Below are 24,538 nucleotides of genomic sequence, written 5' to 3' on the forward strand. Positions count from 1 at the left end.
TAAGCAGGGCCTCAAGCATTTTCTCCTTCATCGAAAATGCGGCTGCCGTGGCAGGGATTTGATCCCGTGACCTGTGAGTCAGCAGCTTCGTGGCTTAGCCACTAGACCACCGTGGCGGGTGAGCTTTTCTTTGCTGGCAACCCGTAACAGTGTTTATATTGATGCAAGAAAGGTCAATTTGATTCATTATCCTAATGATAGGCGTGAAGGAAATCTGGTAGCCGACTCACCATCTTTCAGGCAGCATAAAGTATTTTAAGAGGTAAACAGATGAACCTAATCAATATCGTGTACAACTACAACAATGACGAAATGTGCATTTCACGTGGTCCAAAGCGTATGAGATTGTCTGAAGCAAGTGGTGCAAAGTATACTGTGTTTACTCTCACAATAGCAGCCCTGGCTTATATTGAACCTCCTATCTCACGCTGGCGTATTAAAATAAGTTCCCCGTATGGGGCGTCTGCGCAAGGAACCGTTTGGTGTGTGGCAACATCACGGACCCAAGCCAACGGAGGGAGGGAGGGGGGGGGGGGGGTTCGACTCTCTCCTTTGCCTCGCCGTGCGTGGCTCAGCTGTTTCCGGGGAAAAGGGGATCCTGGGAGTTGAGCCAATACTGGGTCCTTGGACCTTTAAGGCCCCCGGCTTAGGCAGCACACTCCCTTGGCTCCAGCTTCACGTAGACGGCACCCCTGGACTGACCCACCCAGAAAAAATCGGCAGTGACCTTTTCCTATCTCTCTTTCCCCTGATCTTCGTCTATTTATCTCTTTCAATCTTTCATGTCATCTCCTGACTTCTGTTTACTTCCATCTTCCAGGCGGTAAGAGGTAACCTTGTGTATATGTCCTTCCTTGGGCACTATATATTTGGTTATAGTAGCCGTGTACAGCTGGCGTCTGTGCTTTCATTACGTGTTACAGCGTCACCATGTTGGGCTCGGTGGTGGGCGGCTGGCATGGCCGCCGAGTATATTTCTATACATATGAATATGACCTTTCCAAACTTCCTGAGCGCCCTCTAGGAAGAAGACGACGCACCGAAGCAATACATAGCATCTTTGCTTGGCCAACAGAACATTTTCCTCGTTTTCCTGTGATTCACTGCACAGAGCCTCAGAATATCGTCATAACCCTGTCCCCATTTCTTGTTGCGAAGTGTCTTTCTGATACAATAGGACCCGGCTAACAGGTCACCATCAGTGGTGACCTGTTACTTGAACTACGAGACATAGCACAGTACAAAAAACTTTCCAACCTTGTGGCATTCGGCACTGTTCTAATCACGGTGACCCCTCATCGGTCAATGAACATAAATCAAAGGAGTGATCTCCGATGATGATCGTCTGAACTTGAGTGAAGAAAAGCTCCTCGAAAGATGGAAGGACCAGAATGTAACGCAGGTGCAAAGGATTAGGATAAAGCGTGAAAACAAAGAGATCTTGACAATAATCCTAATCGTAACTTTCACGTCATCTGTTTTGTCCGAGTTCCTAGAAACTGGCTACACAAAAACAAGCATCAGACCACACATTCCCAATCCGCGCAGGTGCTTTAAGTGCCAGCGCTTTGGCCATGGATAGCAGAGTTGTAGAAGCCGACTGACCTGTGTCAAATGCGACAATCACGAACACTCCTCTAATACTTGTGACAGTCCGCTCCACTGTGCAAACTGTTATGGTGGGAACGTGGCATACTCGAGAACCTGCCCTACTTAGAAACATGAAAAAGAAATAATTACACTGAAAAATGAACATATTTCATTCAAGGAAGCACGAAGACGGGTTGCACCGTTTTACGGCACATTCTATGCTGATGCGGCGCGTCGGGGAGCAGCACCACACCGGCTATCGCCACAAGCACGGCCCGCGCTGAGCGTGCTGTTGGCTGCGGCTCCTGCCCCAATGGAGGAAGTAGTATGGTCTACTCCACCTACCCAGCAAGAAAGTACCGCTACTCTAGGGCTGCTGGCGCCAACACCAACGGCGAAAGCCTGCGCCAGGCATACTCGCTCGCCCCTTGCCTCGCCAGAGGCAATGGGCACCACACCTACCCCAAAGACGCATAATGCGCCTATGGAGCGGCGAGAGTCCCTCGACCGCTTCAAAAGAGATAAGGTCAGTGTTAAAGGGCTGGAAAGGGTCCTTTAACTTAAACACCATTTTTGTACACACAGAACTACTTTACACATAAAATGGCGACACAAATTTTACAATGGAACATCAAAGGGTTGCTGAGAAACCTCGATAATATCCAAGAACCTTTTCATGGACATTCGCCAAAAGTGTTGTGTGTACAAGAAGCACACCTAAAATCTCAAAACATGAACTTTTAACGTCATTGTGTTATATTCCGAAAGGACCGGGATGATGATGTGGCGTTATCTGGTGGCGTAGCCATTATAGTCACTCAAGGAATCACACGCTCACACTTACCCCTTTAAACATCCCTTGAGGCAGTGGCTATTCGAGCCGTCATCTTCAATGAACTTCTCACCATTTTCTCTCTTTACATACCCCTGCATCACCACCTTCAAAAAGAAGAATTTCAGGCTTTACTCGATGAACTCCCAGAACCATATCTGGTTCTTGGAGACTTTAATGTACACAGTAGTTTATAGAGTGATTGTCGCTGCGATGAACGAAGTCGTCTGATTGAACAGTTCCTTCTCTTATCTGGCGCTTTTTTCTTGAATCAGAAGCAACCAACATATTACAGCTTGGCCAACAACGCCTTCTCGTCCATAGATCTCATCATTACATCCCCATCATTCCTACCTCTACTCCAACGGAAGATTATTATTAATCCTGACGGAAGTGACCATCTTCCAATAATTCAGAACACATCAATAGATAATGCATGCCCTCCACAGGCTCCGAGATTGTAGATTGACAATTCCGACTGGGAAAAGTTTCAAAACGCCACTCGCCTAACTTCGTTTAATTGACGTAACTTGAGCGTAGATGCAGCTGTTCAATTCTTCACAGCTTTTCTAATTGATGCTGCTGCAAAGTGCATCTCACAAACGGAACCGTGCAATAAATGACGCGTTCCTTGGTGGAATGGAGTGTCCAAATTCACGAAAAGAGCAAAATAAGGCATGAAAGATGCTCAGGGATTCGCCGACAGCCGAGAACCTAGACAATTTTATGAATATAAAATCCCAAGGCAGAGGAACACGCAGACATGCGAGAAGAAAGCTGGCATAAGTTTTTTTTTTTTATCCTGAATCACTTCATATACTCAGGAGGCGAGAGTTTGGAACATGGCAAGTAAGGGAGTAGGGCGGCAATCTCATTCGCTTAGTTTTGTGAGCACACAAGGCGACAGCTTGGAGGACCAGGCGAAACTCTCTCGGGGCGCACTTCTAACGGGTCTCCAGCTCGTCGCACTGTACCACCTCGTTCCAGAGATGTATACAAAAGAATAATCGAAAAACAGAAACTAGAACGTGAACCTACAAAACACGAACCACACAATGAACCTTTCGTCTTAGCTGGGCAACAGGCATCGCTAAACTGCTGCAATAAATCCGCTCCAGGCTCCAACCGAGTAGTATATGAAATGCTAAAACACTTGCCCTCTGAAACAGACAAAGCGCTCCTTTCCTTGTATAATGCCATTTTGTTTCCCGGCGAGATTCCTTCTGCCTGGGGAGAAGCCATTATTATTTCGATTCTAAAACAAGGCAAGGATCCATCATCCGTCACAAGCTACAGGCCTTTCGCCTTCGCAAACTGCCTGTGTAAACTTTTCGAAAAGATGATTAACCGCCGACTTTTACATTTTTTCAAACAATCTACTGAACACATACCAGTGTAGATTTCGTGAGGATATATCCACTACTGACCACTTGTTACGAATCGAGGACCGAAATCGTGATGCTTTTGTCCATAATAACATATTTCTTTCATTGTTTCTTGATATATAAAAGGCTTATGACACCATCTGGTGCTTCGGCACGCTGCGAGACCTCTCACACTTTGGAGTACGAGGCAGCATGCTAACCATAATTAAAAGTTACTTGTCCGACCATACTCTTCGTGCCCGGGTGGGGAATGTCTTGTCGCGAACATTTGTCCAGGAGACGGGAGTGCCACAAAGTGGTGTCTTGAGCTGCATGCCTTTTACTGTAAAAATGACTACTACCTTACATTCCCACATTCCACGCAATATATCTTATTGCGCATATGTCGGCGAAGTTCAGATCACTTTTAAAACCTGCAATCTTGGAATCTGCGCGCTGCCGCTCCAATTTGGTTTGAAAAAGTTTATTAAATGGGCACACGAGAATGGGTTTACCTTTAACCCGCAAAAAAGCACACGCTTTTCAAAGAGAGGTTCCCATACTGATCTGACCATTCACCTTTACGGCCAGGACTACAGCTGTGAAAACTGAACACAAATTTGTAGGCATAATTTTAGACATAAAATTGACATTCGTACAGCACATACAAAAACTCAAAAACAAATGCCTGAAAGCTATGAATGGACTAAAGGTCTTGTCGCGCACATTGTGGGGAAGCGATAGGAAGTGCCTCATGAATCTTTATAAAAGCATCATACAACATGCGCTTAAACTATGGGGGGATTCTCTATCATTCTGCCGCACCAAGCGCTTCGAAAATGCTCGACTGGGTCCATCATTTAGGCACCCGGCTTTCTACGAGTGCTTTTTGCACTTGTTCTGTGGAGAGCCTGTACATAGAATCGAACGAGTGGTCACTGCAATTTCAGAGTTCTTACATGTCCTTGCTGTATTATTTCAAAGTGAATGCTGACATCCTACACATTCGACTACTAATGATATGTCGAGTCCTGCACTGTTTTACAATCGGCCTTCGTTGCGACAACCCTACTCGATTCGTGTGAGGGGCCTTACTCAGGAAACCGGTGTACCACTTAAACACTTTTTGATGGCTCCCACAGCACACCTGCCACCGTGGCAGTGGCATGTACGGCAATGTGTCTTTCTTAGAGGTTACAAAGCATGCACCCATTGTACACATCCACACCGACTTAAAAGAACTGCAACATAATTACACTTGTCCTGAATTCTTTACTGATGCCTCAAAATCTTAGACTGCTGTTTCGTACGCAGCGGTCAGTCCATCCTTTTTAGATGCCGAGGCTCTGCATCCTAACACAAGCATCTTCACCACGGAAGCTTTTGCGATACTTGCGGCTGTTGAACACAATAACGAATTAAAGCTACAAAAGGCAGTAATCTACACATATTCCCTAAGCGTCATAATAGCTCTGAAAGCTCTTAAAAACACAAAAGCCATGTCCTTGTCTCGCTCTATTCGGTATTATATATGCACAGTGTACAAGTCTAAACAGCATGCTGTTGTATGCTGGGTGCGAGGACACCGCGAAATCCAAGGTAACGTGATGGCGGACCAACGAGCTGCATCAGCCCATGAAAGCGCTGTTAATACATCCGTAGCTATCCCTTCCTTTGACCTAAAACCACATCTTAAACGAAAGCTCAGAGCTTATTGGCAGAGCACATGGGATAGCCACACAGAAAATAAACTATACGCCATCAAGCTCTTTCTTGGTAATTGCCTGCCAGTATCGAAATCACGCCACGCAGAAGTTACACTTACAAGGATACGAACAGGACATACACACAGCACACACTCATACCTTTTGTGCGGTGCGTTTTGTGCGGTGTCATAGAATCACTCACTGTCAACCACATCCTCATCCAATGCAGTGAGTTAGACTCTATTAGATAAAAATCATTTTCCGTTAGCGTTCCGTGAACGCATTCCACTTCATCCTGGGATGTTCATGGGCAAAGACCACTTTTTAAATATCAGTCATTGCTGACGTTTTTAGATGAAAGTCAAAGCTTCAACATCTTATACAAGGAAATTCCGTAGCATAACCTCTACGGAGAGGTTTTTGCTGCGGTAGCAACTCTAATAAGCACCTGCCTCTCACTCTTTGGTTTCAAAGGGTTTGAGGAGGCATACGTGCTATTTTACAATCGCTCACTTTTAGATACCATGGTCACTCGTAATTCGTTTCACACCCATGCACCGAATAATGTATCACTGTCATAATTTGATACTTTAAACACAAATTTTACGCTTTTGTACAACTCGTGATTTTAGGCCTTTATTAAGCCGTAACGCACCCTGTCATCGCAATTATTGGTCTTTGCTGACATCGTGTCAAAGACATGGCGCTCTTTGGCCACCCATGGCCCTTGCGCCACAAAACTCCACTAATCGTCATCAAAATAATAAGTGTACACTGATCTGCCTCACTTCATTATTTTTATAACACTGAGGCTGTTTGCCTCGCATAAATTCGCTGCATACTATTTTATAAAGTTTTTTTTTAGGAACGCTGATAAAACATGACGTGAGGAGATGCATAAAAAACATGGTGGCATATAGCGAACAAAGAATGAGTCAGGATAGAGATGACAACAGAAAACTTGTCATATAGTGAAGTGTTTATTTCATTTCTATACATTTTATTTACTACTTCACAAAGCAGAGGGCATGGGAAGAAGACGCTCAGCCAATCTTGACTATGCCCCCCAGACTGTGGCCAGTGTCACGCAGTTGTAGTACATGCATTTTGCGTGAAAAGTGTACAAAAACCAAATGAAAACATTCATTACATGCAGAGAGTCATCAGCATCACAAACAATATAAGCAATCAGATTACTTCAAAAAGGCGATTCCACGTTTGAAAGTGCAAATTATAAAAACGCAGGAAGCTCAGACTTGAAACATACATCGATGCCGACACCATTTTATGCTAAAACATTTCTAAGAGACGGCGAAGTAATTCATATCCGTTTGAATCTAGTTGTGATAGCGTCGACGTAACATACCACGCATGTTTCGACCGGGGGGATACACTTTACCATAGTGCTTTTTTTTTTTTTTTTTTTTTTTTTTTTTTAAAGGCTCTTCTCTAGCCTAGGCGCTGAGCCGTGCCCCCGCGACGGGAGGCAGAAAATAGCGTCCTTTTTGTCTCTTCCTCTTTCATTAATCTCTCTCTCTCTCTCTCTCTCTCTCTCTAGCCTTCGAAACGGCAGAATGAATGTTACGCTTTTCACTGAGACCTTTCTTGCATATGTCTTAACTGAATATCCAAGTACCTTCTTGTGGAATATACACATAATATATTGAAGAAAAAAAAGGTTCCTGGCTGGCCAGTTAAGGAGATAAATAAAAGATTTTCAGCACACGCAAACACACGCACAAAAACGAATGCGTGCATATATGGGCCTACTTGCATATTTCCATGCGTAAATCACCCAGAGAAGTGGTTTTTCAGAAAGGAGACGCAAAAAGGACGCATGCATTCATGGACCTTTTGACATATATGATTGATTGATTGATTTGTGGGGTTTAACGTCCCAAAACCACCATATGATTATGAGAGACGCCGTAGTGGAGGGCTCCGGTAATTTTGACCACCTGGGGTTCTTTAACGTGCGCCCAAATCTGAGCACACGGGCCTACAACATTTCCGCCTCCATCGGAAATGCAGCCGCCGCAGCCGGGAATCGAACCCGCGACCTGCGGGTCAGCAGCCGAGTACCTTAGCCACTAGACCACCGCGGCGGGGCTCACATATATGATAAGGTCCCGTTAAAACTTATAACATAGAATGAGGCAGTGCAAGGATGAACTTTCTTTTATTGCTTTACAGTTACACCGTCTCTTTTCTTGTACAAAATACCTGCATTGCATAGCATGTGACAAGAGACAAAAAAAAAAAAAACTCCAGGCCTGCGTGGAAGGCGCAGCAGAGTCACAGCGAAAGCTAGAAGAGCGGCCTTTCAGAGCCTTTTCTCAACACATGTGTGAAAGCTGCAACTGTATAGAGAGTATTGAACATCTCTTGTGCCACTGTGCCCAATTTGATGAAGATCGCCGGGCTCTCCAGTGTGCCTTGAATAGACTCGATGACCAGCCATTTAATGAAGCAAACATCTTAGGAGCCTGGTCACGCAGCACGTCAGCACAAAAAGCCACACGAGCCCTCTTGAGATACTTGATAGCAACTTCATTGAGGGACCGCCTGTGAAACTCGGCTTTGTGTGTGCGATGTGACATGTGTCTATCCTCTCTCTCTTTTACTCCCCTCTCCCCCTCCCCAAGTGTAGGGTAGCAAACTGGGCGCATAGTCTAGTTAACCTCCCTACCTTTCCTACATTCCTTTTCTCTCTCTCTCTCTCTCTCTCTCTCTCTCTCTCTCTCTCTCTCTTTCTCAACACTCATTGGGTAACAACTACTGCAAGCGCTTGATACCCACTAGGTCATTAATAATAAACTTTTCGGTAGTAGGCCAGCATTCGCTATGCTTCTTTTCGTCATTCTTCTGGAAAGCGTGGTATCCGCTAAACACTTGCAAGGAATTTTGTGCCAATTGATCATGCAGTGGCTGACGACGATGAAGAATCATGGCTGAAGTGGGTATGCGCCACCGTTAATAGGGGAACAAGAACAAGCTTTTGTAATGGGTTGGAGCATTGGACGTCCCACTCGTTACGCTATTCGCATTGTGTGACGACTGATTGTCCGTTCGCCGTTTTTAAACGCTTTATACGTCGTATTAACGCGATTGCTTTCCCGACACCAAGCCTGACTAAGGCAAGCTTGCAACAAGTCACGAGCACCGTCGTATCTCAGTGGTAGAATACTGCATGGACTGGCACCCAGCAAACCAGAATTTTGAGCCCCTCTGCGTCTTTGGTGCGAGGGTTTTCATTTCGCGCGATATGGTTATGCACACCGGTGGCGGTGGTGGACAACTGCACGTGATCCGAGCTGTTATCTCATAAAAGCTATCGCAGTAAAAGAAGAATACGTCTAATATAAGGCGCTGGACGTCAATTGCTTCTACTGGGTTGAACTGAGGTATATACGATGAGTCACCATCATCGCACGAAGCTCCTTTCCAAAAAGCGAACGCGGCTCTTAATATACTACGCGCGGAGAACGTTGAGAGCCACTAAGAGTGCGTAATTCTAAATTCGAGACCTCGTTAAAGGTTGTCCGAACTGCGGGGAAACAGGACAGAGCTGACGCGAGTCACAATATCAGGACGTAATCTTGTGACTCCATAACATTACATGCAATTTCCGCAGACTCTCTGCACTCTATAGGTCGAGTAAGCGGGGCGTCTATTTCTTGCGCAGCAATCAAGATCTACTTCGTATGCCCTGTTTCCTTTTCTTTGTTATTATTATTATCGCCGGGCACCCGGCACAAAATGTCGGGAATGGTACACACGTTAACTTCGTGATGCTCGTCATGGTAATGGTGACCGCACACCTTGCTAGAAAAGCAACGCAATCACGACAGACTACGGTTTCTGCTATAAGAGAAAAAGGAATCACTTTTGACCCGGTCTTTTCATGGAGTGAAGGGAACCCCTGAAGAAGCTGAGATGTACTAAGTAAAAACTCAATTAGTGGTTTATGTCAGGGTAGAAGAGCTCATTGCCCTCGCAGCCTGCTGAGCGCGACGGAGAAGGAAAGCGTAGAGTGGAGAACCAATACACGCGTTCACAGCAGCGTGGACGGCGCAAGGCCATAAGTTAATAAACTGTGAACTCTGTAGCGTTATTTTTTCTGCGGCACCACGCTCCAAACGAATCAGGGACATTTTTTCTCTCTTTCACGAACCTCATGCTTCTGTGCAAGCTTTCACGGACTTTATTTACACTACAGTACCAGAGAACAGCGCAGAGAGAGACGAAAGGACAAAGAGCCGACAAACACGAGCGCTGATGATTACTTGAAACTAGTTATTTATTTTGAAAAACACGCAGAAATAAAAAAAAACGTACACCGGTTCGTCTCTTTCTGCGCTGTTAGAGAGTTCAATATAGAGCACCAACTAGCCTATACCTTGACAATACACACGTTGGATGAAAATCGTTATGAATGCAGAAAGGTTCAAATGTGGTGGTGTTCTGCTCGAAGTGCTGCTGTTCTGGTTTTCATACAGTACTTGGGCGTAATGCCGACGTCATTATTAATTTAAACATGGCGTGAAAATTAGAAAAACGCTGTACTTTCGTGACAGGTTGAAATCTTGCTCACTCTTATGCACTCAGTTATTAGTTGGATGTTCGTTATGAGAATTTGCTTCATTTCACGTAATTTCATCAGTGATTTCATAGCACGGCGTGCCACATCGATCATATTTAAGCGGTAGCCGCACTGCGCATCCACTCATATCGAGACACCATTTCGCTGTCTCCCGAGTACTTGTACGGCCGCCGGTGTCATTGCGCCAAGCGGGCATGGCTCACTCAGCTGGCGCGCGACGCGTTGCACTGCCAGCGAGCACGCGCATCCGCTGCTGCAAGAGCGCGCGCCCGTACATCCACAGGACCTGGGCGTCCTTTGGCCGACGGTTCCGCGTGGCGAAGCCAAGCGAAGGGCGGCGCGAAAACGCTGCGCTTCTTCGACGGCACGGCGCGTGGGCCTGGGCGTGTGACTCACATCCACGACGGCCTCCTTTACCTCCTGGACGTCGAGAAGACGGGACGTGAGAGAAAGAAAGGAAGAAAAAAATGAGTTTGAGGCTAGCTTAGTATCGGATTGCACGTAACCACCTAACACGGGATGAAGAGACGGCGAGCGGACGAGTGCCCGCGCAAGATTTACGACTGTAGACTAGGCAACTGGAGCTAACGCCTGAAGCAGATAGTTTCATCTACGTTGGAGAAGGTTCTGGGGTGGTTGTAATATTTATGGCAACAACGGTTACGTTAGAACCAACACAACGTTTTCATGGTCGTTACAGCTGTGCATATGTTGAATGCAAGCGGAAGGAAACTTAATGTCAGGCTACACTTCGAAACTACGTTTGCGGAATACGATACAGGTCACTTCAATGTAAAATTAGTCTGGTGTGTAAGTTGGATAACAGCGTTGCGATTGATCGACAATATTACAGTGGGTCAATATTACGCCCCAAGGTCGTGACGTAATATGTTGTAAAAAGTTCTAGCTAGACGATTCGTACATACATAGGTGTCGGTGTGTATCCGAGCCGAGTCTCACCTGGAGTCGCAGGTTTTTCCACCACAATAAAAATATCATTATTATAGAAAATTTGTCTTGTTCTTTGCCAGAAAATTGTGTGAACCACTGTCTAGCGATACACAGCCCTTTTTCTTTTCTTATTTACTTTTTTTGTTGAGGGCCAGGCGTGCATTTTTTCAACACAGCCCTTCGGCCTGGTCTGATGCGTGCCCGAATGATTATTGTTCGTGCTCTTCAGAGCGTGCCATCTCAAGCACTGCTTACGCATCTTGGCCTCCCAATATGTTCCTCAGTAGTTCAAAGAGTTGCAACTGTACAAGTACACACAGCAAGCGTCCATATCACTGTTCACATGTTACGAACACACATTTAGGCTCTCTCACGGCTATATCATTACACCATGTAAAGCCTGTTTGCCAGCGTGGAATGAGCATGGCTCATTCTGGTCTTTTGTCACTAGTCAGCATGACTAACTTCGGTTTCTAGCCTGTGGTAAGCACCCGGAGTTTGCATTGGGGCACGTCCACGAACATCACTTGTGTCAAGGATGAAGACTCGGTCACTGACCTAGTCAAGGTGAAAACACAGAGTCGTTTAGGGCTCAGTACGGGTTGCTTCATCACACTTGCGGTTATGACCAAGTAACCCGTACTGGTCTCAAAACGTGTTTTCGCATTGACTTGGTCAGTGACCACGTCTTCATCCTCATCATGATACCTAACAACACCCACTTTAGTTGAGCTATCATCTACATCACTTGTGTCCTGAAGCTCCTGCAATCGCTATGAAGACATAAATGCAATCACCATACCTGAAGCCGCTGTCTCTGCTTCGCCTTAACGAAACGTACTTTGGCAAACATACACAGTTGCACGATGATCCCACATATTGTAATAGCTCCAACAGAGCAGTGCTTGTTCCTGGCGATGGCGTATATTCGCAGTTTTCTTTTCTAACTACAACTCGTTCTTCAAAGTACCGTCACATACACACTTCAGCAGCCACGAAAATCGTTCGGTGGAATACACCGATTCATAGCTATCCCTACGAACGCCAGAATTATTCTTGCATCATATATTACGCGAGTAGGTAATGTGAAACGAAATAAAATCGCGATGTTCACGAAATCTTATGTTCTGTAAATGTATTATTTTTGTGTTACTTTGTTTGCTCTTTTTATAGTTTATTTTTGTACCCCACTCTCTTCTGTAAAGCTATGCGCGATTGAGGGTAAAATAATTGAAATAAAATGAAATCGCTCGAGAAGAAATATGACATTTTCTTCACTGGTTATTTAGCGTTGCATAATAGTCTGCAACCACAGAACCTACAAAACTGCACGCCAGGTTTATTTCACAAACTTTCTACAACTAGCGCTTTTAGTTAGTTCCTCGCTAACAAGTTTGTTTATGTGCTGGTTGGAGAAATCCTGTAACATGAGGGGAGCGTCCTGAATCAGGACCACCGGGTAGTGAATAAGAGTGGAGCCCTGGACTTAGGGCTCCACCCAATTAGCTGTTCAATTGCCATTTCTACTAGCTTCGATGAAATAAAAATTTATTTTTCTCCCAATTAGTGTTGGCTTTCTGTCTATCCTATATGTTACGATATTCGCATGCCTTCAAAAACTTCACTTTGCGATACGAACTTTATGGTGTCGCATGTGGCTTGATGTGACATAAAAAAACGATCTTTTTTTGTAATATGAATGGGCAACAACCCGGTATTTGTCTATTAATGTGGCGATGCGACCGACCCCTACTGTGCCTCAGCCACTGAGGAAGAAAATTTCTTCCTACATGACCACGGCCACAACCTTAAAAGTAAAAGATGTTGCCCTGAAAGCTAAACTCGGCTGCCTTGATGGCAGACGAAATTCGGAGACGTCCTGGGGCGTCGGTCTAGGCTTTCCTTCACGAACAAGGCCTGAATTGTCGCACTATGCTTTCTAAAGCCGATTTGACTTCATGTCGTTGAAACTGCGTGTTAGCAGACGAGGCAAAAGCAATGCTGTCCACATGTCCCTCGTCTACCAACAAACTATTCAAGCGAAATGAACTACAACCCACTCAAGCAATTTCCCATATCGGTTGGGTTGGACCTGTCGAACGCGAGTGAACTGTCTCTGGGCATTCCTCGCGCTCATATTAGCCACCTTTTTTATTTTTTTGTGGCTGTGTGCTTTTTTCTGTATTCCATTCGGCATTCCTATCTAGTATTCCTGCTCATTCGATAGCCTCCCTGCCTTTCCCATCGTTTCTGTCTATTCACCGGACGTAGGTTACTGATACGCTTAAGAATAGAATTACGATGAGTTCAGTAACAAGGTAAGTCAAACAACACAAAACGAAAAAAACTCAATCCATACGTGCTGCATGCACACACACACACACACACACACACACACACACACACACACACACACACACACACACACACACACACACACACACACACACGCACACGCACACACAAACACACACACACACACGCACGCACGTGCGCGCACACACACACAGAGAGAGAGATGACATAACAGGAACCCTTGTACACTATCGTACCTCTCTCCCTGTGTTTGTCTTCCAGACTACTTCTACTTTCGAAAAAAGGAAGTGTTCACTCCTGTTGCGTCAGATTATAGCAAGTGGGTTACCTCGGCGGATGCAATAGCGATAGGAAGCAGACTGCACGATGATGCAAGTCAACAACTGAAATTTCGAGCACTGATGACCTGCCTTTCTCTCCCTCTCCTCTAAATTTACGAATTTACACAGCTAATTTAGTCCAAATGTATTTGATAATACAGTAATTGAGACGTCATCACCGGCCTCGTCTCGGTGTGATGACTTGGCATGGAACGTAACAAACGCAAGGCTTCCTTGGCGATGATGCAGGCAAACGTCGAAAAAGACGCCATTCGCTCACGCCAGCGCTGTCCGCCAGCTCCGAAAACAAAACTGGCACGCTCAACGCACCCGCTGCGCTGACTGGGACACGGCCGTGCAAACGATGCCTGCCAAAGCGAGCAGTTGCGTCGTACACCGACCAACCACCACAGCGAAAAACAGCGGCGCAGCAACGGAAAAGAGCCAAGCGCCCGGCGTGTACAGACGTCCCTAACGCAGAGGGGACGTGGGTTCCGTGACGTGGTGCGTCGGTTTGCAGTTCCAGCTACGCCGGGCTCGAGGTCTCCGTCGCTCACTGGCATAGTACGTCACCGTCCCATTGTTTGTGCTTTTTCTGTTCGGCGTAACCGCCGCCTCGTGCCCCTGTCACTGCGGCCCGTTGTAACGAGAGCGAGCGCTGACGAATCGGCTTTGTTCGAGCGCCTCCATGGACGCGCCGTTCTTACTCGCCGCTCTTTGTACTTTCATCGGTGGGCACTTTTCACCGCGTCTCTTCTTCATCGGGTTTCAATTTTCTGGTATGCTTAATTTTCTCTAGGTGCTATTCAGACACCTGCTCTGGGTAGCCGGCAATGTCGAATCATCGAAGACTACAGCGTCAGGCTCGTCATCCCTTCAGCCAGATGACACTTGGGTCTTGCCTTTCTGTGAAAACGGAAAAGGTACAAGGCTATTTAATGTGCTGAGGGGTATTCTTAGAGAGAAGAGTCTCATTGCGTGAGACATGGAGTTCAATAACACAAACATTGTCACACCCACCCTCACCCCATTTCCCCAAGATGCGCACTTATCGTACACCATTAGCGTAAATTTCATCTAACTGCACTCCTTTCATTGTGTATCGCGCAGTGCGCAGGGCACGAACAACAAGCCGGCTTACACACGTACAAGTTTTCCACTGTCGTGGAGAATCATAACTATCGTCTCAGACCGTATTTGCTCAACAACATGCTCAAGACTCCTGAAAACATATTTTGCCTTGAGGGCTCAGCCTGCATGACTCTGGCTCACCAAAGTGTTCCTCAATCAGACTCATTGGGAGTCACTCACTAAATTTAACTCAGACAGACTGATTCGGACCGCAAAACAACTAATTACTCAGCCGGAATCTCTCCCACTTAGGATCACGGCTTGCCCTGAGTTTGAGTGAGTCGACTAATGAGTTCGCTAGCGTAAAATTCGCTTTGTCAATCTCGGTGTCAATGTTTTTAATGCCAATATCTCACAAAGTAGGTGCTGTACTGTAGTCCTTTTGATCTTGTACCTTCAAATACAAGTTTTCAGGGGTTTCATACAAGTGAAGCCATTTTTTAATGAAATACTCCGCTCACACGAGATATGTTTATGAAGAACTGCCCGTAAAAAGTGTTTGTTGCGAGAGGTCATGGCACCTCTTCCCATTATAAAGACCCTGTTAAATATTTTTCAGGTGGTGCATGAATGCTACAGGGTGTTAAAATATGCGTGAATAGACTTGAGCATAAACGAAAGGCTGGGGGCAGCAATGAAGATGAGTAGATAGGACCGACAGTCTGAAACAAAACGTGAAGCTACTCCGACTCACTCCAGAAATATATTTTACGCAAGTGCTCGCTCAGGCTCAGGCTCACCACTATTTTGCTCGACCCGACTTTTCTCTCGGGTTCAAACTCACAAGGAATATTGCTCATCCGGACTCACTCAGAGCATACTCACCGCCCGATCGGAGTCTAACAGGGTCGGCTAATCGCCCAGTTTTTAAACCTATGGCTGTCAAAAAGCTGGCTTGCATTGCAGTTCTGCTGTCTTGGTGCGAGTTTATACAAAACTTCGCGTACTTGCGTGGCATGTCAATTGGTCAATTTGGAATGACAGATTTCCAACACTGCCAATGTGTCGTGACTGCTGGACGCCTTCGCTTCCGGCAGTCACTATTGGCGAGATGCTACAATTTTTCCCTCTTGGCTCTGCTTTGCTTGTTGTAGAAGTGGCCTTTACGAAACTTTTTAACCTTCGAATGACTCAAAAAGACGAGTGTGATAAATGCGACCTCACAGGGCCCTCGCTATGGAGAACAGAGGTGATTGTGGGCGGTTTGCTTTGGCAGCGGACCAGTTTTTGCGACGAATCATTCTTTAAAGGCTGGTTCACACCGGCGACTAGAGCCAGTCGCGCGACCGAGGTGGTCGCTTAGCGACTGGTCCCAAAGCGACTGATTTTGGTCGCTTTGGGTAATCGCTTGCTGCATGATTTTTCAGTCGCACGACGGCAGTCTCGCGACATGAATGAAGTGCATCGCTACACCCAGGACTTTGTATTATACTTTGTTTTATTTTTCTATGCTATTAATCGTTGGTGGTTAATAAACTTTATTCAAATCCAACGAGGAATCACTGGCCTGCGCTAGGCCTCCATGAGGCGTGGGGCATCGTGTGATGTCCTCAGTGATAGCCCTGGCTCGCTGAACAGCCCAGATTTGGTCCACTGCACGTACATAATCGTGCATAGCAACTTTTCGATATGTAGTATGTTAATACAAAGGGAAGATCACTTATCGCATATTATTAAGCTGGCACTCTGAAGCTACAAAATTCTGAAAAGAAGGCCACCCAGTGAATAGGACGGTGGTGTTCCAATAAGATAACGTAAGGTGTAGACGCGACGTTGTTAATCAGTAATGAGGAAAAAAACTGGAAAATGGATTGGCGAGTTCAGGGCAGTGTTCTTCGTGTGTATACACCAGAATGTCTTGAAGCACAATTCTTGACGCATCCAGGATGAAGCATGCCATCCAATTGGCGTATACAAATTCAAAATGCACTACTTCATTTTTCGTATGAAGCTCTGTTTTTCCCACAAAATCTTGATTATTTTGCCATTGTCACCGATACACATCTCGGACTGGTTGTATGCGGGGGTATAAGGTAGCATGTCTGTGTGAGCGGTGACCCATGGGTATCCGGTCATTTAAGTCATCATCCTTTCTCGTCTAATTAATCAATAATATAATGGTTGTGGTACAACACAAAAGCGTTCTTTTATTATGGGACGACCACCTAAGCTTCTCTAACGTGCACCTAAATCTAAAGCCACGCACCTCTAGCATTTTGCCTTCGTCGAAATGCCACCACCGTGGCCTGGATTGGACACCACGATCTGCGGGTGAGCAGGGCAGCAGTGTAGCCACTAAACCATCGCGCTGGTTTTTCCTTCATCACTTACTTTCAATAAAAGTTTGATTAAAATCATCACTAATGTGACACGGATAAAGTGTGACTCGTGTCTCCCAAGACTTTGCGAAATAAACACACAAGCAAAGTCACCTTTGTCTGTTGTAACTGCAGGTCTAGTTAGTTGTTCGTGGGAGCATAATAAGAATCCCTAAACAGGGGCGTTCAGAAGAATTCCTTCAAGTACTTAAGAAATCGCGATTGTTTTTTATTTCTATTCTCTCAACCTCCTTTCAATAAAAGCAGCCGGATTACGCAGAAGCGATGACGTGAAAAGGGGGTTCAAGTTATGTTCGTTTGCTTCCGCAAGTTTAACAACTGATCCCAAGCAATTGGTAAAACTTTGAAGTGCGAAGCATCTTAGAGGTCCGGCTGTGGTATGCTCTCATCGCATGCTATTGTAGCTTGGCCAAGCGCTGACAAAAGCACGAGTAGTGCAGTCAATTGTAGCATATTGAGCACGCGCTCGTGTCAAGCAGTAATTTTCTTCTTCTTGTTTTTCGAGCGCCTCGATGACGATAAGTGTGGGGCACTTCATGTACCTGGGCTGTCGTGTGTGCTGTCACTCGGCGTAGCACAGCCGAAACCAGGTATCAGAATGGTAAAAAAGAAGAAGCAAGCGAGAAATACTAAGAAAGAGCAAGGCAGCGGGAAAATAGGGAGAGAAAAAGAAAGAATAAGAAAGAAATAGAGAGGGAAGGGTCTTTAGAAGGCAGATAGGTCGGCTAAAGCTAGTTCGCTCTAGTCTGCTATACTCTGCACAGGAGACGACGGACAGGGAGGAAGAGAAGTAGGGATGAAGGGTTATGACGAGGACAGAAGCGTGTTGTGGGTATATACAATAACGACGCAACGCTGTGGCTTCGCTATAGTCTAGTCCTGTACGCTTTAGGAAACCTGTCACAAACCTTATTTTGCAGTTTCTGATGTAGTATGATCAAACATTGCTGATAAAATGCCACTTTCAGTGAGCGCTGCTACTGCTACGCCTATTGTAGATAGTACGAAATAAATTGAAATGAAGAGAAAAAAAAAGACCGAAGAAAGAAAAAACCGGGAAAAAGAATTTCTTTTAATATATATATATATATATATATATATATATATATATATATATATATATTTGTTCTTACCAAGACACATCAGTGAGAAAGGGAATAACATTTTATTTTTCAGTTACTGCAGGGTACAGGGCTGGGCTGGGTGCCCCCGCCAGTGAGTCGACCGAGCGACCATGACTCTGAGCAGCTTCCTTGAACTGCTAGATCGCGCAGAGTTACTTTCCTGGCCCTGAGCTCAGCAACGTGGTCCGCCAATGCACCCGAAGGTCCTCATTGGAGGCTGCATCTCTAATTTCGTCAATTAGTTCTGTACACTGCAGAGAACAAGCGCTAGTGTGGGCCAATTCCTGCCATACGTGCGCGAGTCGTTAATGTACAAATCGTTGTAAATGTGTTTCATAATTACAGGATTAGTGTATACCCTCATAGTTTTTTCGTGATGGCAGATATCTTCACACGTTTCTAATAATGGCACATGTCCACATTATAATGACATTGATTTTGTCCTTGCTAAGGTCATGTAGGCGTGAGCCGGGAGACTAGCCTATACCGGAGCCCCGCTTCTTCAGGCGGCGACTAGACCTTAGGTCTCGCTGTCGTGTTGAGCCAGACGGACAGCACAAAGTAACAGAAAAAAAATATTTCAAAAGACCTACAACAAGTGATAACTAAAACATCACAAGCAAATAAATTAAGTGCATTCTTTCAATCCAAAAGGACTGTTTGTAGGGCTTGAAACAGGTGTGGCTGTTGTCGAGCGCTGTTATGGAGGTTATTACATGTGTTGCGTTCCGATCAGGTCAGTTTATAACAAGAGAGAACTGAAAGTCCTGCAATAACAACTTTCTATTTTGCAAGCACCTGGTATAATAACGGAGCAGCATAGACCAAAGGCAGACTGGGAGGAATTAGTGATTTTATTTAATAGAAAGAACTTGTTACAGTTGAGACAAGGGCCTCTGTATGACTTACCACTGAAAGGAATACCTATCACAAAAGTGCACAACAATTAAAACACGTACCACAGCGGCCCAGCGATACTGCCATTATTCTCCCTCTGAGCGCTGTTTTGTCGTTCTGTATACCTGACAGAAAGGACGGCGCTGGAGCGGAATGCCTCAAATATCTTGATAATAGAAAGATAAGTGTGTATTGCGTCAAATTATCAGCTGATCCGACGCCTTGTGGGAATTGGTTTATTGTTAACCAGTCAGGTTTATTCTGAAGCAATTATGCATATTTTTTTCTCAAAATGGTGGCGAGAGGGCGCTTTTTGCCCACGCAGTGATTTTGTGGTTTATTTGTGATAAAATGCCAAAAAAAGAAAAAAAACTATTCCCCCGAGTGTACCTTTCTTTTTAGAAAAATTAACGGAACATCTGTCGGGGACACTTAATCGTTGACGCTTTCGTTGAAATTCTCGTGACTTCAATGCGAACATATAACTTCATTTGCCAGAGTGGCGGCGTAATGAGGATAATGATCGAGAATCTATTCACAGCATCAACCTCTACGTGACGACGTCTGCACAGGACAATCGCCCGAAGGCTCCAAAAAAAGTCATTATGGCAGTTGTTAGTGCGATATCAATGGCATCTCGAGATTCCGCCGGGGAAGTTATCTCGCTAGAGAAGCGATGAAGACTCGCTAGCGCTCCCAGAATACGCGATTGTTTTAAATAAATCTAACTGCAAACGAAGTAAATTTTAACAAAAGGAAAGCGACCGCACATGCCTTTGGTTGCAGCTGAGCAAGCCCGACAGCTGCGTGCATTAGAGAGCAATGACTGCGAGCCAGCTGTGCAGGGCTCGAGTATGTAGTATTAGTCATGGACGAACGAACCCGAGCTCACAGGAAAAAACAGCCAATTTGTAGAAGACGAGGCGTGGATTCTTTTTTTTTTTTTCATCGCATGGGCGTTTGACGATCCTCTTAAGTATTCAGTGAGGTATAACGATGTAGAAAAATGGTAATTTTTTTCTGTACAATGTTCTTTTGTAGTCGAGCTCAGTTAATGTTCGTATCGCGCCGACGCTGATGAGGCAAGTTAGAAATATTGTCTTAAAGGGCCCCGTAAACCGTGTCGCTCGTGTAGACACCAGCAAAACGAGCGGTGGTGTCCTTCTCCGTCCTCTCGTCGCTAGCGCTCGGCGCCTCGGGCGCATCACGGCAGCTCAGTGAACGAGGCAACGTCGAAGCGAGAATGACCACCACAGATTTCCTGGGAGGGGGAGGAGGAAGGGGCGAGTGGGCCACGCGACCACTATCCTCACGCATTCGTGTGATTGCCATCCTTTTAAGCTTGCCGCACAAATATCGCAGAGCTTCACAATAAAAAAAAAATAATACAGAGAACTCAAGGACCTCAAAGAAGTTAAGTCAACTTTCTGTGAAATCATTTTTGCTTTAAAAAAAGCAGCAAGATATAACATAATCACGAACCGTTTGGTGCACAAAGAAGCATCTGTGCCAGTACGCCAGTGTCAAGAGCAATCGCGTCGTCAGCAAACTGGAGGCCGAGGCCGACGTTCCTTGGAAATGGTCGAGATGGCATCGGGATGAACCTTCAGGGTCGACGCACGGCGTGGTTAGCTGCGATGAAGGGAAGCGAACATGTGGCCGCGCTTACCACCGCCTAGCTCGGTGATCTGGAAGATCAACAAGAAGGAAGTGGTTGTTGCGACAGAACTCCGTGTTGCGACAATTAATCGACATTCGCGCAGCAGCTGCTTTATCGCTCACGAGTGTCTGCGGGGAAAGAGCAGCTGTGCAGATCTCACGTGCCACAGACAGCATTACGGCTGTTTTACGGCATACCCCGAATCCTCTTTTTTTTTTGGCAAATGAAGGTGTGTTCTACAGGTTTCAAGAGAACAATAGCTTATGCAGCCTTTACTACTTTAATCGGACATCTGGCCTTGCTTTCTTTATAAAACTACTGTCTCACTACAATCGCTTACGACCTAAGAATAAATGTTACAAGCTCCACCCTACAAACCGCGGCAAGCTCTTCAATCCTATAACACCGTCATGGAAACTAGTTCATTTCGCACGTTAAGTACATTTTCTGTGCCAGATTAAAACATGTGCGTATCCCAAGCTAAAGGTTCGCCGTTCGTACGTAAAATATGATATTTCTTCGAGCAGTGATGTCGCAATATCTGAGTCAATGTGCCAGGAGTATCACATGTTCGACTTAAAACCAGAGGCATGAACATGTGTCTGTTAGGCAAGACCAACACTGGCAAAAGTGCGTGGTGTCACGGAAACGAGCATATGTGATTGGATATCTCACATGCCCAACTGAATGAACGGCTTTATGCTCTCCCATTGTAGAGTACCTCGTACTCTAAATCATTAATACTTTTCTCTAAACACAATTCTTTCAGGGTGGGCCAGTGATGAAGGTGGTTGGGGCTTGTACTTAATCTTAGGTTGTAATCGACTATAGTTGGATAAACCTTGAATAAGTCCGACAGTTATTGCTGCTGATGCCCGGAGCTAAGCTGCCAGTCGTCCATCGTTCGAAGAACATCATCCACATCATCCTCGGTCGAGAATTTGAATTTAGAACAACAAAAACCATAGAAGACTAGTAGCGTACCAGGCACAATGTATTCTCCAGAATACACATACGCCCACGGTCACTGTGTAAGGAAGGATAGAAAGAAGGAAGGAATAGGAGGGAAAAGAAAGGCAGGGATGGTAACTAGACTAAGAGGACCGGTATACTACCCTACACAGCGGAAGGGGGGGGGGGGCAGTTTTAAGGAACTCTATATAGGACTACAAATATCGTTTCTGGCTCTTTGTCTCTGGCCGTTATATTCTGTACACCTCGCTTAGCCACCGGTTGTTCCTTTTGAATATGCACGTACAAATGCGGGTGGTAGATCTCGTTATAACAGCGATTGTTTACAGCAATGAAAAAAAAAACATGGTGATGTATCATACTTCCTCTCGGGTGCGCTTTTATTGTATGCACTGAAACGACGGGAGGACCATTTGCTGTTTTGGGGGGTCTATCGAAGCGAATAAAAAGTCAGGCTTTTTGCCCAATCTTATATTTGAACATTTATTATTATATATATATATATATATATATATATATAGTATATATATATATATATATATATATATATATATATATATAATATATATATATAATATATATATATATATATATATATATATATATATATATATATACTATATATTTATATATATATATATATATTTGTGTGTGTGTGTTCGGCGAATGCATGAGGTGCTCAACCTGTGTTTTTTTCTAAAAGATCATCTAACGTAACTTCCGGAAGCACTTGTTCCCGTTTATCGATTTGTCGATGTGTCTATATTTATTTATTTTCTTTTTTTGTGATATATGTAATTACTTGCCAGTATTCTCACTTCCAGTCGCTCGTGTTTTTACTACTTTCAGTTGTTTCAAACGTTTCACGCGCTGTGAGTCACTGATCGGCATTGATTGCGGACTTGTTCCAAATTGTTTTCTCTGGTTGTTCAACATTTTCGTATGTGCACTCCACTCCTGACTGGATTGTAAAGCAAGCGGGAAGTATGAAATTATATATAGATACGTGAATAGAAATATAAATAGCTTCATATCCGCCAAGCGAATGCTCATAATGGACACAAGCTCCATTGACGGAATTATACACGATATAAAAATATATACACATTTAAACCATATGCGAGCTATGTATGCACGCTCTGTATACCGTATTTCGCACAGGTCCCTCACACCTGCGCATCGACTAAGAACGACGGCGAGCCTCGACGACAACCTGTCCGAAATCGCGATGGCCTAAGCAGCTTTGCTCCTAATATATAAATAAAGAAAATGCTCATTAAGTCCCATTTTTAGGAGATGATTGGTTGATATGCGGGCTTTAACGTCCCAAAACCACCATATGATTATGAGAGACGCCGTAGTGGAGGGCTCCGGAAATTTCGACCACCTAGGGTTCTTTAACGCGCACTCAAATCTGAGCACACGGACCTACAGCATCTTCGCCTCCATCGAAAATGAATCCATTGTAGCTGAGATTCGGTCCTATGACTTGCGGGTCAGCAGCCGATTGCCTTAGACACTAGACCACCACAGCGGGGCCATTGCTAGGAGATGAATACAAGGGAAGCATGCAATATGAACTTACCTTAGCCTAGACATCCACTTTGTATGAACCAGACGTACGCAAGCTGCAGTATGGTGCACACGTACGCCATCGTACGGACAACGTCGTGCACGCGATAATGTTTTCAGTAGTGCGGTGTAATACGTAAGGCGCTCTGTCCTACACGAGACACTTCACGCTCCTAGTTTCTCCACACGCCAGTACATCAGCCCTATCTTTATGTAACGCAAGCTGTTTAATGACAAGTCCGGATTTCCCTTTATCGCTATATTTCTTTGTCATCGTTCGAAGCGCCACTTTTTTTGTGCAAAAACTGATTAAATATGTTCACGGTGTCGGGCTCTTTCACGTACTTATTTGTTCCGCACAGCCAGTGATGAATCCGTGCCACCTCGCCCATCTGCCTTTCAGGATAGCGTGAGATTTAAAGACGTTGAGTAAAGTTAGGCCTTGAAAAGATATAAAAAGTATAGGTGATTTCGTTTTTGGCCCTGGTGTTGGCTCTTCTTTTTTTATTTTTTGTCGCTCGTTTCCACGGTATGTCAATTTCTGTCCTTTATATCTTTCCTTTTACTGATGTTTTATATTTGTTTGCTTAATTATTTGTATGATTAGTTATTTCTGTCTTTTTTTCAGCATTCCTCTTCCAGCTTTTATATTGGTTGATTTCTTTCCATTTCTTGTTAAAAGCACACCAGATTTCTTTCTACAAGCACACCATTACTGAAGCTGTTCACGAGCGCTTATAAAAATTGAATGAGCGATTGAGTGAATGAACTTGTGCCCAGTCGCCGCCACAACGATGAACACACCGTTCCTCCGTCTACTCAAAACACGCCTAATATAAGGCAACGCGAAAGTGCACGCCAGGTGCGTCTAACTCACCTGAGCAAGCGGGGAGTGCATGTCAGGCGATTTAGTCCCGCAAGAGCCGGAATAGAGATGCCGTAAAAGGTGATGGGGGAGTATAGTTTGTGACATTCACCCTGCAGGAAACGTTACGATTTGACGGAAAACAATTACCGTATCTATGCGAGCGCCATTTCTGGGGAAGATATACGGCGTTCAGGATTGGCTGAAATCTGGACGCCGATTCTGTAGTATGGTGTTTTGTTTTACAGTTGTGTTTCAGTAAATGATGACGACAGGATTCGCCTCGTGAAAAAAGA

At 44.9% G+C, this 24,538-nt stretch overlaps 1 long non-coding RNA gene across 1 annotated transcript; it reads right to left on the minus strand.

Annotated features, from left to right (window-relative positions):
- Window positions 1–6,453: 6,453 nt before the first annotated feature.
- Window positions 6,454–20,967, minus strand: LOC142814563 (uncharacterized). The gene is made up of 2 exons (XR_012894946.1): window positions 20,656–20,967; window positions 6,454–10,515 (listed from the first exon to the last, which is right to left on the minus strand). It is a non-coding gene; the product is annotated as an uncharacterized LOC142814563 (long non-coding RNA).
- Between the last annotated feature and the right edge of the window lie 3,571 nt (window positions 20,968–24,538).

This window comes from Rhipicephalus microplus, chromosome 4 (genome assembly GCF_043290135.1).
Source record: "Rhipicephalus microplus isolate Deutch F79 chromosome 4, USDA_Rmic, whole genome shotgun sequence".
Classification (NCBI taxonomy): Eukaryota; Metazoa; Arthropoda; class Arachnida; order Ixodida; family Ixodidae; genus Rhipicephalus; species Rhipicephalus microplus.